Raw genomic sequence first — 15,540 nt, 5'->3', positions numbered from 1 at the left:
AGGAAGGTTTAGTAAAAGGATCTGTTACAAAAGCATGGGCAGGGTTCAAAGAAAGCAGCTAAGGGACAGTGCAAGGACCCAGGACTGGCAGTTGTGGGGAGCTCTGATCATGCCAGGCTTGAAGAAGGCAAGCGAGGCAAACATGGGCTTTACTGGGGAGTGTTTAGAAAAGGCTACAAGTCTGGGGCTCAGGCAGCCGGCAGCAACACCCAAGGGAGAGCAAGCAGGAGACTGAAGCAGTCACCAGCCTCACTCTTCTCCACCGCCCCCCATCTCCTGCTGGGACTCCCCATTGGCTGAACCCAGCTAGAAGCAAGGGAGCCCACCAGCCTTCCGGGAGGAGGACTGAGGAGAATGGGTGGATGGGGCACAGCAAATGGAACCCCAGCTGCTCACCGCCTCTATTAGCATTTTTCCCATTTCTCTTTTCAGCACAACCCTCTTTCCCCCTTTAACAGAACCCCCTTAGTAACTGAAATACAGTTACTTTAAAAAGGTGACTTTTACATTTCATCCTAAGCAGAGATACCTGTGAAATCCCAGATTGGATGTGCTGGGCTTTTCTCTGTAACATATACGTTGGGGAGCTCTGCCGCAGTTCAGTACTTGAAATACGGTAAAGACTCAGTAAAGTCGCAGATGAGTGTGCAGTGGAGCACACTGTGCACATTGAAACTAGCTTTTACAAACATATATTACTATTAACAATGTACTCTTTTTCCCAATGTATTTTCTAATTGAAGATGGCTATTTATAGAAAAGATGATAGAATTTTGTATATACTTTTTATAAATGGCCCACGTTAATGAATTTGATTGTGGCCCATTGGTTTTTCATTAGATTCTTTTGGTTTCTCAGGGCAAACAAGTAAATTATCTGGGAATGTTGATAAGTTTTTCCACTTTTTGCTGTTTAAGGTCTTACCATAGTGGCTAGAACCTACAGGGCAGTGTTCAATGACCGTGAATAATACATGGTGATATCAGGACTTCTTTGTTTCTTCCTTGCTATAATGAAATGCTTCTAATTCTTGTGTTGCTTGTTTGGTAAGGTTAGACATGATGTTGGCTGTTGGCTTATGAGAGAGATTCTTTATCTTGTTAAGGAAGTGTCTGTATAGTCTTAGTTGGCTAAGGATTATTATTAATATCAAGAATGGGCATTATGTCTTAAGAAATACTTCTTAGATGTCTGTTGAGACTTTAGAATCCTAGAATAAATTCTGCTGGATTAAGATGTTTAATTCTTTTAGTATATTGTTCTACAATTTTTTTTCTAGAAGAGTTCCATCTTGGTGGGACTAAAGGAGGGTTTATTTGCCTAAAATAATTTTCTGGATTTTGAGGAACTAAATAAAGTGCATACGATTAAAATTTTTTCTGATAAAAATATGTAAAATTGTATATTATTCATATAATGATATTTAAAATAATATTGTATGAGAAGTATTATACTTGTAGGCTCCAAACAAAATGGGAGCATTCCCCAATAGTCTGTAGGTCACTGAGTCTCCCTTTACCTCCAGTACTTTAGCAGTTTCTCGAAGGATATAGAGGCTGAAAAGTTGGAAGATTCTGGGTATTCAGTATGAATACCCAGCTGAATATTCAAGATAGAATTCCTAGCAGAGATGAACTGAGCCTTTGCAGATCTGCCCCTGTTTCTGAAACTAGACCCAACATAAGACTTTGTCTTTACTTAGGGTAGGTAAATTTAGCCCAGTATGAGCAGCACAACTAACTAAACAAGTGAGAAGCCAAAATACAAGAAAGTTAAGCATATGTCGTAACATATGTGGGATGGGGGAACACTCTAGACTTGTAATCTGCATAAATCCTGGCCACCCTGATGTCCATCTCAGCTCAGTGCTACATCTGCAAGAAACAACACTCCAGCAACACAAAATAACTAAAAAGCTATTTAAAGTTTTTGTGTCATATCAACAAAATGTAAAGAAGGACTCACATTTGTAGCACATAGCAATCTTCTTCCCTTATCTTTCTCCCCCAAACTCCATTTCCTTTCAGCCCAAAATTTGCTCCTCTTTTTCCCAGCATCTCTCTCCCAGTGTCTCCAACTCAGTCTGACTTGGCCTTTGTCCTCCCTCCTCTTCTAGATCCATTCTTTTCTTTGCCCTTCTCATTGTGAAGCAGTTAAGTTCTTTTCGGTTCCGTGCCTCACCCATTGCCCAGATCTGCACATTAAGGCCCAAGAACTATCAGGCAAAGGCAAACCTTTAGTGGGCAGGATTTTCATTGTGTTTTGTTTTCCTCTCACACACGCAGAGACCAAATTCCCAAGCATTTCCCCAAAGCTCTGCTTTCCTGGGGCTTTCATTTTCCTCTCCCAGTGAATGGTTCACCATGTTCTAATCTAATCTCCCTACCCCCACTAATTTGATGACAGAACTAATAAACAACAAAGATGTCAAGAGCAGGGAGACAGAGAGACCTGGGTAGCCCAGGACCTGGGAAAGGAACTCTGTGAGTAATGGAGGGTTGGGTCTGTTGGCAAAATTATGGTCACAAAAAGTGCCATCTCTTCTATTTGGCCTGGTTCCTCTGAAGCTGAAGTTTCCCCCAAAGTATTATTAAGGCCTCAAGAAAGAGGTACAGGAAGAACAAGGCAGCATTAAGCTGTCTTTCTGTTTCTTAAAGCTGGAGGGTTTTCCACGGCTGAGATGCCGGGAGATAGAGGAGGAGGGTCAGCCCTCCCAGCCTGGGGCAGTCCGGCCCTTGCCCTCTGCCACCAGCTCCATCTCTAAAGCCCAGACACCCCCTCCAGCAGAGTGACGAGCCTATTTTTAAAAGACCAGGCATACTCTGAATGAATAATGACTTCTCTTTTTCTCTACCCAGTGCCAATCAGTGACTCATCAACCATTTTCTAAATGACTATGTTTTCATTCCCCAGTTTCCTTCGCACTGCGATATTAGAGAAGATTAAATGCAGCCCCTAGTTGCCTCTGCTTTTCTGCGTCTTGTTTTAGAGGTGGTAATGCCCCCAAAATAGAAGTGTTTCATTGAATGCTGATCATTTAGTGACAAGTGAAAACACACATACACACACACCCACACACCCTGCAGTGTTAGGGAAAGCTCTGTAGGACTTCTGGGAGGACATTAGGTAAAAGAGAAGAAAGTGAAGTCTTGGACTATGAAAAATGTGATATCTCAACAGGAACCCATCCCCTGCCCCCCACATCACTCCCTGATTTCAGGCCACAGCCCTTTATCACAGACCCCAGCTACACGTTGTCCAGCCACCTTCTACTCCATGCCGTCCTCTGCCCAATGTTTATTTTCTTTTATGAGCTCTTCTGCTTTCCCCCTCCACCCTGGCACCTCTTCTTGCCCCCTGATAGTAACTTTTCTAGTTCCCTGTGGTCCTGTTAGCACCCTTCCCCCAGGAAAACTCTGCTTCTTTGCCAGGGTGTTCTCTACTTATTCCTATATGTGGCTGTTTTCAGAATGAGGCTTGTCTGTCACCCCAAGAGTGAAGAGAGAGTTTGGATGGTGACTATAAACCCATCATCATTTCTGAGATAAACTCTGCCTGTCCTGCTGCCGACGGGCTGGGGTCTTCTCTTTACACACACACTCTCACACACACAAACGTCAAAAAAACCCAATACAAGTTTCTCCACTATCTGAAAGTAGAGTGTTCCTATGAAAACTTTCAGGAAGCAATGACCTTCAAACACATCTTGCTATGGGATGCACCCAATAAATCGAGATAAAGCCCAGATGTTCCCAGACCTGGGTAAAAGCCTGACGACTGGCTGCTGAGATGCTGAGCACAGGTCCCAAGGAGGAGTGTGGCAGCGACCCTCTCACCTCTGGGGGTGCTTGCTGCCTCTGTAACCTGCTCCTTGCAAAACAAACGCTGAGCACTATTTCCCCTTTTTGCCTTTTCTTGTAAAAGTGAGAATCTCTTTGGATTTCTTTTGGTTAGGGAATACAGGTGTGGATGTATGTCTTTTGTAAAAGCAAAGTGGCCTAAGGTGAACTTCCCAAAGCGGGGCATGGTGGTGGGGGGAAGTGGGGTGCCTTCCTGCTCTGTGGCCTGGGTGCTCTGTGGATTATGTCAACATGGTTCCCTTGTGCAGAAACTTCCAGCTACGTCTAAATTATTGAGAGTTCTGGAAGTAGATCAAAAGGTGGGAGGACTGTGAGGTCCAGACATCGATTCTGCTCAGTCACCTCTTTGGGCTGACTGTCCCTTGACCTAAGGTCACTGCTTCTTTTAGGGAAGCCTGTGTGACCGTCTTCTCCAGGTAACTTCTCTCCCATCAAACCTGTAAGCCTGTGGATGGTAACAGCTCTGCTGCCTCTTGTTCTGAGTTCCTGCACTTTCCCACCCACTGCCATTGGCCCTCTGTGAAAGAACCCTCTGCAAATCATCCTCATTGGAATATCCCGTCTGTTCCCTGTTGGGACCCTGACTGGCCCTATCCTCCTCTCTTCTCCATTCCCATCCCACCTCTTGGCCCTGTTTTGCTCTGATTTTTCTCTCGCCTCCTGCAGCGTCTTCTGCCCTCCTCAGGCAGTGGTCTGAGTGGGAGTTACATGAACATCAGTTGGCCAGCATACACTTGCTGGAAAGGAAGGCTAAGGACTGATTTGGAGCTGGATTATTGACTGTGTCCTCAAATCCTCCACATTATAATCTACTTGTTCTAAGCCTGTGGGGCTTCTTCCTCTGTGAACCATTCTAGGATCATTTAAGGCCACAGGATATCTATAGCAACTGAATCTCAATAGTCATAATCATCATAACCATCATCATGGCTGCCAGTTGCTGATTGCCAACTCTGAACCAGGCACTGTGCCTGGTGTTCTGCCTCTGTACATCAAATGGAAGTTTCCATCTCACTCCTCAGGGTTGCTTCCCCATGGTATATGGGAAAGGGACGGATTGATTCCCAGCCCCATCTCAAGTTGTCCACCCCTACACCCCTATCACTCCACTTCTCTGTGTATTACTCCCAACTCCACCAGGAGGTGTTACAAACATCCCCAAGGATAGACGTCCGGCTCTGAGATGGACCTTCCTCTTGGTAAGTTGCTGTTCCCTCTGCAAGGATCCCTGGGAGCTTCAGGAAGTAACTGGGAGTCCCAGCTCTCACTTTCCTCCCTTGCACAGGTACACCCTTATGTGGGGCTCTCAGTCTGTGCTCAAGGTTGGAGGAGCAGTAAAGGGGGAACAAACATATGTGAAGGAAAGACTGGAACCTCAGAAACACACGAGAAGTTGAAGTTTTCTCGGAGAGGGTAGAAACACTTAGAGGAAGACCTCAGTTCCTCAGCTTGCCCTTGCCCTCTCTCCTTCCACATGCGCCTCCCGCCTTTTGGAAATGTTTATCCACTGGAGCTGTTCTCACCCAGGATACATTCCTTTCTCCAAGCAGGACCTTGCCCCCAGCGTGACTCAGTCAAGCAGTGGTGTTCTGTCCACCGGTCCTTCAGAGCTGCCCCCCAGGAGAGGGACATACATGTGTTTACTTTTCAGATTATCCAACAGTAGGTGTGGATCTTGTTTCTCTCTTTCCCTACCGCTCTCCACTCCCCGGCATGTGGCTTCAGGCTCTTTAGTGGCCTCACCTTTAGCGATATAAAAACCCAGCCCAGGTCCGGAAATGACCTCTTGTGAGAATCACTGCATTTCTCAGCTAGGGTCCCGCCTCTGCCCTGAGATCTGTCTGAGATGGCAGTTGCTTCCATTGCCCCAGTTTCATATGCTTTAGCTCTAGACCCCTACAACCTTCTGGGTTGGCTATGATTCTTCTCTCACATTCTGCCCTAAGTGAATGACCCTCAATCTTGGGACCTAGGAATTGGCCTTCTTCCCTTTCTCTCTCACTCCTCTATCATGTCCATCACCAAGTCCGGGAGATATTATCTCCTTGACTTTTTCTTATTGGCTTCCCTGAGATCTCAGATGGTAAGGAATCTGCCTGCAATGCAGGAGACCCAGGTTCAATCCCTGGGTCGGGAGGATCAGGAAATGGCAACCCACTCCAGTATTCTTGCCTGGGAAATCCCACTGGCAGAGGAGCCTGGCAGGCTGCAGTCCATGGGGTTGCAAAGAGTCGGACACGGCTGAGCGACTGAACCACATGTGCCTCTCTCCTTTCCCCACCTTCTCCACCCCTCCTCCTACTCTCTTCATATTGACTGCCAGACCCTCTTGTTATCTTCCCACCCTTTTTTATGATGTTGCTCTTTCATTTTCACTCCCTTAACTAAACTATAAGCTCCACAAGGGCAGGGAGTCTGTCCATCGAATTCACGGCTGTACCTCTGGTGTCCTGCCTGGTGTCCGGCAGATAGTAGGCACTCAATACTCATTTGCTGAATGAATAAATAAATTATTGAGTCCAATTCACTTACCTTGGAGGCTGTAGAGATAAAGTCCCTAGCACTATCTTGCATACAACAAGCTGCGAAGGAATACCTATTGGATAAATGAAAAGTTCTTTTGCTCAAGGTCACAGAGCTAATTAGTGACAGTACTTAAGTCAAATCTTGTAACTCCAATTGATTCTTAGCCTTGGTTGAATCTTAGAAACATCTAGGGGGTTTAAACAATTCTCATCTCCAGGCTGCACCCTGGACCATTTAGACCAGACCTTCTTAGTGGAGTTGGTGATAGGAAGCCAGGTAGCGATCATTTTCAATGCTTCCTAGGTGATTCCAACGTGCAGACAAGGTTGAGAACCACATAAAACCCTGAAGTAGACCCAAGGAGAAGGCAATGGCACCCCACTCCAGTGCTCTTGCCTGGAAAATCCCATGGACGAAGGAGCATGGTAGGCTGCAGTCCATGAGGTCATGAAGAGTCGGACACGACTGTGTGACTTCACTTTCACTTTTCACTTTCATGCATTGGAGAAGGAAATGGCAACCCACTCCAGTGTTCTTGCCTGGAGAATCCCAGGGACGGGGAGCCTGGTGGGCTGCCGTCTATGGGGTCGCACAGAGTTGGACACGACTGAAGCAACTTAGCGGCAGCAGCAGACCCAAGGTAACCCCCTGTTTCTCATCCTGCATCTAATAGAGCATTTTTGAGAAAAATTAAAAACCTTACTGAATGGACTGAACCCTGGATTCACATGTGAAGAAATAACGGTAGCTGGGGGAGAAGGGGAGCATACCCTCATGTTGGCTTGGGATCACACCATGGTAAGAAGCAGTGTGTACTCATTTTCAGAAGTGTATCCTGAAGACAGAAAAGTGGTCTTGTAAGGTGGGTGGAGGTACTGGAAGAAGTAGTGGGAATGTGTTTGGGACCGTTTACCTCCTGGGAAGCTGTTGCCTAATAATCCTCTTAGACCACAGAAGAGTAACTCCAGAGAGTTAGTCCAGTTCAGTTCAGTTGCTCAGTTGTGTCCCACTCTTGCCTTGAGACCCCAGAGTTAGGAAGGATCCTTTTGTTTGCATCATTTGAAATGGACAAACCTCCAGGCATGTTTTCCAAGGAAATTGGTTTAGACAGTTATGGAGAAAAGGCTAGAGGAGTCATTTCCTCCTTGGAAAACATCATACTGGAGATAGCAGTACTTGATGGTTCATTTCATCCCCAAATCACCAAGCTCTTTTGTTGAGGCTTATTTTCAGAACTGTTGTATGTAAAGATGAGAATTATGACTTGAAAGAGAAGCAAGAAAAGAAAGGATGAGTAGTTTGCCCAAGGAATGTCACTGAAGTCACCGAGAGAGTACTGTTTTCTGAGATTCTGATTCTGAGTCCCAGGCTCTACCCTTTGGATCCTACCCTAAGCATGGAGGGCTAACTTCATACCAGTTGAAATCCTTACAGTGACAACTTTTTAGACTCATTACAGGAGTTCTTAAAATGTGAGGAAAGAGGAAAGTAAACCACCATTCAATACAAAGATTTGAATTTGCTTTTGTCTATTTACAACATATATAATAAATAAATGTCAGCATTGATATATAAAGAACTCATATAAAGTATTAAGTTTGGTTTTATAACTCAGTATAATGTTTAATCAAAATGCTATCTTTAAAAAATAGATCCAAACCTCTATTTACAAAAAATCGCCCAGGGGGATTTTGCAGAGTTTTGGCAGTGCATGGGCAGACCTGTCAATTAGTTCTAGGTTTTAGCTACTCGGTTGGCATCTGTGGGAGAAAGAGATGAAGGAGGAAAAAAGGTCATATGAATTTCAGGGCTTTAATAAGATGGAATCCCATGTTTTGGGTAGGAAAAAACACAGCAGTTATTATAAAGTTGATGAGTTAGTTTCTCCAAATGGAAACTCAGTTTGGGTATCTTATCTTTCAGATCATGGTTCTCTCTGGTTATCTTCATTTATGCACTGCTTTGTGCTTGTGGTCTAGACTCTGTCTACAATGTGCATGCATTTCATGGGCTTTAACATTGAAGACATAAAGCAGCATGGAATAGCTCAGCTTGGATTAATATTGAACACCAGTGGTTGGAAACATGTAGTTTTAGAATTGAAAGGGTCATTTAGTTCATTTCCTTCCCTCTAAGTAACTGAATGTTTAAACACCAGATGTTGAGGTGAGAGACATTCTAATATATCTCTAAAGCTGGAGATTCCATAAACTCAGCTCAGAGTTTTTCCAGTCAAGAGACTTGTTCATCTCACATCTTGTGTACTTTTTTCCTTGAGTAAGTCCATTACTACTTGTTCCAAAAAATACAGTATGACACGACAGGTTCTAGGAGAGAGGAAGGCACTTAAGGACTGTTATCTGACTACCTACTAATATAATGGCTGATAAATCAAGGGCCCCAGGCATGCTACAGCTCACAGATCAACTTAGGACAAGATAGTCACAGTTATTCAGATCATGTGCAACTCGAGATCAACTTGTTTTAGTATTTCCATCTCATGGATACTTCAACCACTTTGAAAATAACCTGCCATCTTTTCAGTCCCTTAAAATGTTAAAGTCATTTTATCTTTTTTTGTGTAGTGAATGATGAAATATCTGAGTTTAAGCAAATACTGTTTAATTTGAGATTAACAGATAATTCAAACTTATACTAGGAAATTCATCTTAATGCAATTTTAACACTTAGAAAAGCTATAAAGATAAATTCTGATATTTTTATACTCGACAGGTGACACAATTTATTTACCTTTAAGTTGTTTATATAAGAATGTCAACAAATTCATTTTAAATTGACATATTATTTCCTATGTGGTCTTAGACTGAATGTATATTAAAGTTTAGTGCAAATTTAAATTTATGTTCAAGCATCAAAATAGACAAAAACTATTTTCATGACATAATGTTAATAATTCTTTCATTTTGTGCTTTTTATTGACACATTGGGGAGTTTTAAAAATAATATGAAATGGTACTTGGAGGTAAGGTCTTTGGGAAGTGATATGGTTAACCTGAGGTCATGAGGGTGGAGCCCCCATGATGGGAAATCAACCCTGAACGTTCATTGGAAGGACTGATGCTGAAGCTCCAATACTTTGGCCACCTGATGCAAAGAACTGACTCATTAGAAAAGACCCTGGTGCTGGGAAAGACTGAAGGCAAAAGGAGAAGTGGGCGGCAGAGGATGAAATGGTTGGATGGCATCACCGATGCAATAGACATGAACTTGGGCAAGCTCTGGGGAGATGGTGAAGGACAGGGAAGTCTGGCATGCTATAGTCCATGGGATTGCAAAGAGTCAGACACAACTGAGTGACTGAACAACAACAGAGGAAGAGAAGGGCTTCCCTGGTGGCTCAGATGGTAAAGAATCTGCTTGCAATGCTGAAGACCTGGGTTTGATCCCTGGGTCGGGAAGATCCCTTGGAGAAGGGAATGGCTCCCCACTCCAGTAGGAAGAGAAAGAGACCAAATAGCCCTTTTCTCTCCACCATATGAGGACACACTTAGAAGGCAGCCTACAGATCAGGAAAAGGTTCGTCACCAGAACCCAACCATGCTTGCACCCTTATCTCAGACTCTCAGCCTCCAGAACTGTGAGAATACATTTCTGTTGTTCAAGTCCCCCAGCCTTTAGTATTTTGTTATGGAAGCCTGAGCAGACCAAGACAAAATATGAAATATTTGGTGCTATTGTTTATAACAAATCACAGTATGGATAGTATTTATTCCCAACAAATGCAAAATGGGTATAATCGTCATGATACTTTTAACATTAGTTTCTGAGGTACCAGCCGTATCCTAATGTGTACCTAAGATATGAAATCAGTTGAATACTGATCTAGAGGAGATTTTCATAACTTTTCTTGTTTTTATACTTTTCATGACATTCTTCTTCAGTATTCAGAAGCTTTATGCATCTTTTCTTATCTGCTGATCAGTTGAAGGTGAAAGATTAATGGCTTGTTATTAGAGATGGTGGGGGACCAGGGGGCCTGGCATGCTACAGTCCATGGGGTTGCAAAGAGTCAGACATGCCTTAGCAACTGAACAACAGCAACAATTTATTAGAACAATTAGGGTGTTGTACTGGTCAGAACCAACATGGTAGCTAGCTGTATTTAGTTGAATGATAATAAGCTCTGAGTTATAAGTCAGCCCCTCTAATTTCTATGAACCTTAATTAAAATGAGAAAGTGGTCAGATGGTTTGTTCAAGCAGGGGAAATGAAAAAGTTATACTCTTTATCAATGAAAGAAAAATGGAAGCAGATCCTGTCATACGTGGTGTTCTCAGCAGCAGAGCCTGAGGAAGGGAACGATTGGTGCAGATGATGTCATGAGAGAGAGCTCTCGGGGATTAGTGGGTGAGGGAAGCAGGGCTGGCAGGGGAAGGAGCTGAGCAAAGATGTAGATAGATTCAGGCACAAGGCAGCCTCAGCCTGATACCACAAAGAGCTCTGGGGTGTGGATAGCAGCACAGAGAGTGTTCCACCCTGTACCACTGAGTCGTTCCACCCTGTACCACCTGCCTGCCCTTCCAGAGGGATGTAACCTCCCGGGTAGCCTGAGTAGGACACAGGAAATCCTCCGGAGCAGGTGGCAACTGTGAGCAGCCCATGTCTACAGCCGTGTGAAGCTGAGTGCTCCAGCCAGGTGAAGGCGTTCTGCAAGGGACTCTGCATCACCTGCTACAGACATCATTTCTTTTTTATTATTTTAAGTATATGAACCCAGTAGAATCATCTTTTTTCCTTCCACTTTTATTGAGGTATAATTGACATATAGAATCTTATATGTTTAAGATGTACTGCATCATAATTTGATTTACAACCATCACGAAATGATTATCGCAATAAGTTTAGTGAACATCTGTCATCTCATATAGATACAAAATTAAAGAAATAGAAAAGCAGAGTCTTTTTCTTGTGATGAGAACTCTTGGGATTTACTCTGACAACTTTCATATGTAACATACAGCAATGTTAATTATATTTGTCATGTTCTACATGACATCTGTAGTACTTCTTTATCTTAGAACTGGACTAGCACCATGTTTTGAATATGTAAACTGTTTGTTATTGGACAATGATGATTTAATGCTGTTTAACTGGAAGGGAAACACCTTGAGGGCATGTCTTTGTTTTGTTTAATTCAAAGGCGATTCCTTGGTTCCCAGAATAGTCACAAACACATAGTAGGTATTTGTTGCATGACATCTGTGGAATGAATGAATGAGGAAGATCCAGAGCTCTGGTGCTGGACTGTTGGAGCAATGCTTTTGTAAGGAACTGGGACTCCTGTTAATCAGAGCTACATCTGACCACGTGTAGTAACTGGCTTGCATAGAGGGTTATTTTTTTCACAATGCAAGAAATCTGCAGGTTCGATGCACGGTACTGGATGCTTGGGGCTGGTGCAATGGGACGACCCAGAGGGAGGGTAGGGGAGGGAGGAGGGAGGAGGGTTCAGGATGGGGAACACATGTATACCTGTGGCGGATTCATTTCGATATTTGGCAAAACTAATACAATATTGTAAAGTTTAAAAATAAAATCAAATTAAAAAAAATAAAAAATAAAACAAAAACAAACAAAAAAGAAATCTGGAGTGGGGGATGCCAGGCCTGGGGCATCACTCTGCTCTGTTATTTACACTCCAAGAGGCTTACGCCTTTGCTTTCATCTTTGCGTCCATCACAGTGGCAGGACAGCCCTTCCCTCTCAGCCTCCAGTCTACTCCCCAAGGCCAAAGACGAGAAGGGAAGTCTTTATCCAGAACTGCGTCATCTGGACCATCCTGAATGCAAGGGAGTCTAGGATGGGGAGCAGACTGGCTGCTGCCATTGCCACCCGGAACACAACGGAGATGCTGTTAGAAAAGGAGAAGGGGTTAGTGGGGAGGCAGATGACTGTGTCTGTCACAGTAGCAAACCTGAGCAAGGCTACAGGTGGTTAAAAATGAACACTGTCTCTCCTAAGGGCAAAGAAAGGCAAAATTCAAAGAAAAATGGAAAATGATTTAAAACCCTCAAATCCTTTTTTCGCTTTTTCTCCTTCCCCATCCATTTTCTGATGACTTTCATAGCAACCAGGGTTGAGCTTCTTCCCAAATCCCACAGGAAATACTTGAAAGTGAATGTCGCTCAGTGGTGTCTGATTCTTTGCGACCCCATGGACTGTACAGTCCATGTAATTCTCCAAGCCAGAATACTGGAATGGGTAGCTTTTCCTTCTTCCAGGGGATCTTCCCAACCCAGGGATCAAACCCAGGTCTTTGATCAAACCCGAATTGTAGGCGCATTCTTTATCAGCTGAGCCACAAAGGAAGCCCAGGAAATACTTGAGACATGTTTCAAAACAAATCAAAATGAGCCTGTAACCCAGGCACTTGCTGACCACTTTTTTTTTCCAACAGAATTCTTGGATAACTATTTTATTTTTCACTTAGTGGCCTGATATTCCGTCTGTACCCTAGTGAGTGTGGACGATGATCACCTTTAAAATTCTTTTTCTTTTAAGGGGGAAAATCGGACTGCTGCAATGTTTCTTCTGGTGTTGCCGTTACTATAGGAGACTCCAAGGCGCTGCTGTTTTCGTATAGTGAGTCTTGTGTTTCTCCATGGAGAAGCTTTCATTATTTCCAGACTCTTATTGAACCCATTATGAGACCATTGAGACAGGATGAGAAATAAAAATGTCTACTTTGTTCACTGGGCTGTTATTCCTGGATCTTTACAATTGAGGTGGAGAAAGAAAACACCTCCGGAAAAATAATTTAAGAGGCATGGCTGGTCAGTTGTCTCCCATTTGATCCCAGGAGCCCTGTAGTTCACATGCAAATATGAAAAGGGCCACAGAAATAAATTTCAGTGACATTTTTTATTTAAAAATCTCCTGCTGACAAAACCACCTTTCCCATCAAGGGTCATCTCAGCACACAATTCAAAGGCTGGCCTGTCCAGTAAAGTGCCTTTGTGCCAAGAATTCTGATTTTCCTTTACAGCGTTCTTCCTCTGAGTGGTTGTGCTAGGTTTGAATTAGTGCACTGACTTTTTGAGCCTTTGTCTTCCCCATTCATAAAAAATTGGCCATACTTTTGCTTATATTGACATGGAGGCACCAAGTCAAATATCCTGACCCCAAAATACTTACCTCACACCAGCAGCATCATTTTCCCAGGAAAGACAGAATTTCTGCAAGTAGATTTATAAGTCAATTTTATCTGAAGGGTGTAACAATTCCTTCAAAAGAGCCAGGCTCTCACCCATTTTTGCTAATTGGCTAGATATTGGGGGTTCTTGTTTGTTTTTTTGTTATAGCCTGTCAAATGCAATATCATATATTATTATCTTGGTGAGCTTTCTATGGGGATGTTAACTTGTTCTACACCCACATAAAATACTTTATTCTCCGGTTTTCTTATTAGATTTACTAACATGTCACTGCTGTACCATTACCATTTAACAGCCTGGGAGGCAGAAAGAACACACTATTATACAAGTCTTGGCAAAGCCAGCACCAATGTAGGGAAATCATTAAGCTTTAGGAAGTTTTAACTTTTCTTGCACCCAGTGTCTTATCATTAATACAAGGTTCGTATTCTTCCCTGACCCCCTCATCTTGTAAAGGAAATAGAGGGAGAAAGGGGGAGAGGGAGGCAAGGAAGAGACACAAATCAAGCTGAGCCATAGCCATTTGCAGTGCCTGCACTTACATCAGTGATTAATCAAACTAATGGGGAGTTCTAATTCGGTGCTCTGCTACCCTTAAGCCCTGTAATTGCGGTGTCTCTGAACCCAAAGGAAACACGTTGCGCTCTGCGTGCCCAGGCGCATAGCTTTTAAATCTTCATAACTCTGTAATTACTCCAGTGCTTTCCTTCAAATCTGGCTTAATTTCACTTCCTTAATGAGCACAACGATCTTGATAAAGTCTGAAGTTTGCTGCCTCCGCCGTTCACAAGGACTCCATCCCAGACTGATAATGCGAGTCATAGATTTCACTCCGTCAAGTTCCTCTCTTGGAGCTGATTTACTTCAGGACCACCACAGTCCAAAGCACTTCCTCTGGGTCAAGGCCAGCACTGGGTGTTTTCCTTACAGAAGGGTGCTTGGAGACCAAAATCTGAACAGTTTAAAAAAAAAAAAAAAAGGGCGGTGCCGGCGGGGAGCTTGTGAACCCTTGGGGAATGGCTGTTTCGCTTTATTAGGGCCATGTGCTCCAGAGATGGTGGTTCACTTTACCCAGTCGAAGACTTTGCTTTATAGTAAATATATTAAAAATCCACTTCCTCTTTCTAAAGCGAGCCCTGCCAAAGAGTGAACTTTTTAAGTCAGCTTTCAAAAGAAAAGCAACATAATTTCCACATTCTTTCTCCCACCAACTGGTTTGTAGGATTTTGAAAAGATTTGTTGCAAATGCCCTTTAATGATACTAGTCAGAAGCTCATCTTCCCTCGCAGCTGGTTGGAGGGTCTCAGTTTGGGCCCCTGTGTTTTGCTTTTAACCATGTGGTGATGCTTGGTCTCAGCTTCAATCTTTCTGTTCCTAAGCTGTAAGAAGCAGCACTGAAACCCGAGTTGCTTTTAGCATCCCTGCTCCAGTCTGGATCCCCCCAGACAGTGGTAATCGCCCTGGGATTCTGGGCAGCACTTAATTCCTCTCTCTATTACAGCTTGCCCGCGTTGCCCTGCCATTGTTTGTTTACATGTCTATCTACCCTACTAGATTCCACCCTTGGAGAGCGATGTTTGTGCCTTCTTTCCTTTTATATCCCTGACAGCCAAGAGAGGCCTGAGCACCCGATAAATGTTTGCACTCAGTAAATAAAGCTTCCGGTAAATGTTTGTTGCATAACCAGAGGGACGAATAAGTGAATGAAACTCCCTGGTTGTTTGCTATCACCATCTGCTTTAACTCTGTCCGTTATTTTGATGTATTTGCAGTTCTGACTAGATCCAGATTTAGCATGTTTAAAATTATATTCAGTTTTAAAATGTGAGGCTAGGATTTTTGAAGATAAGAAAGAAGTTGAAATCTCTCCTATTGGAAACAATGTGAGTAATCAACAGTTCTTTGCAGGGAAGATAAAAAGGCTGGTTGCAACAGTCTTTGGATTTGCTGTCTTTGGCATTTTGGGAAAACCATTTAAT

Source organism: Bos javanicus, chromosome X (assembly GCF_032452875.1).
Source record: "Bos javanicus breed banteng chromosome X, ARS-OSU_banteng_1.0, whole genome shotgun sequence".
NCBI lineage: Eukaryota > Metazoa > Chordata > Mammalia > Artiodactyla > Bovidae > Bos > Bos javanicus.
Note: the sequence above shows the minus strand (reverse complement) of the source record.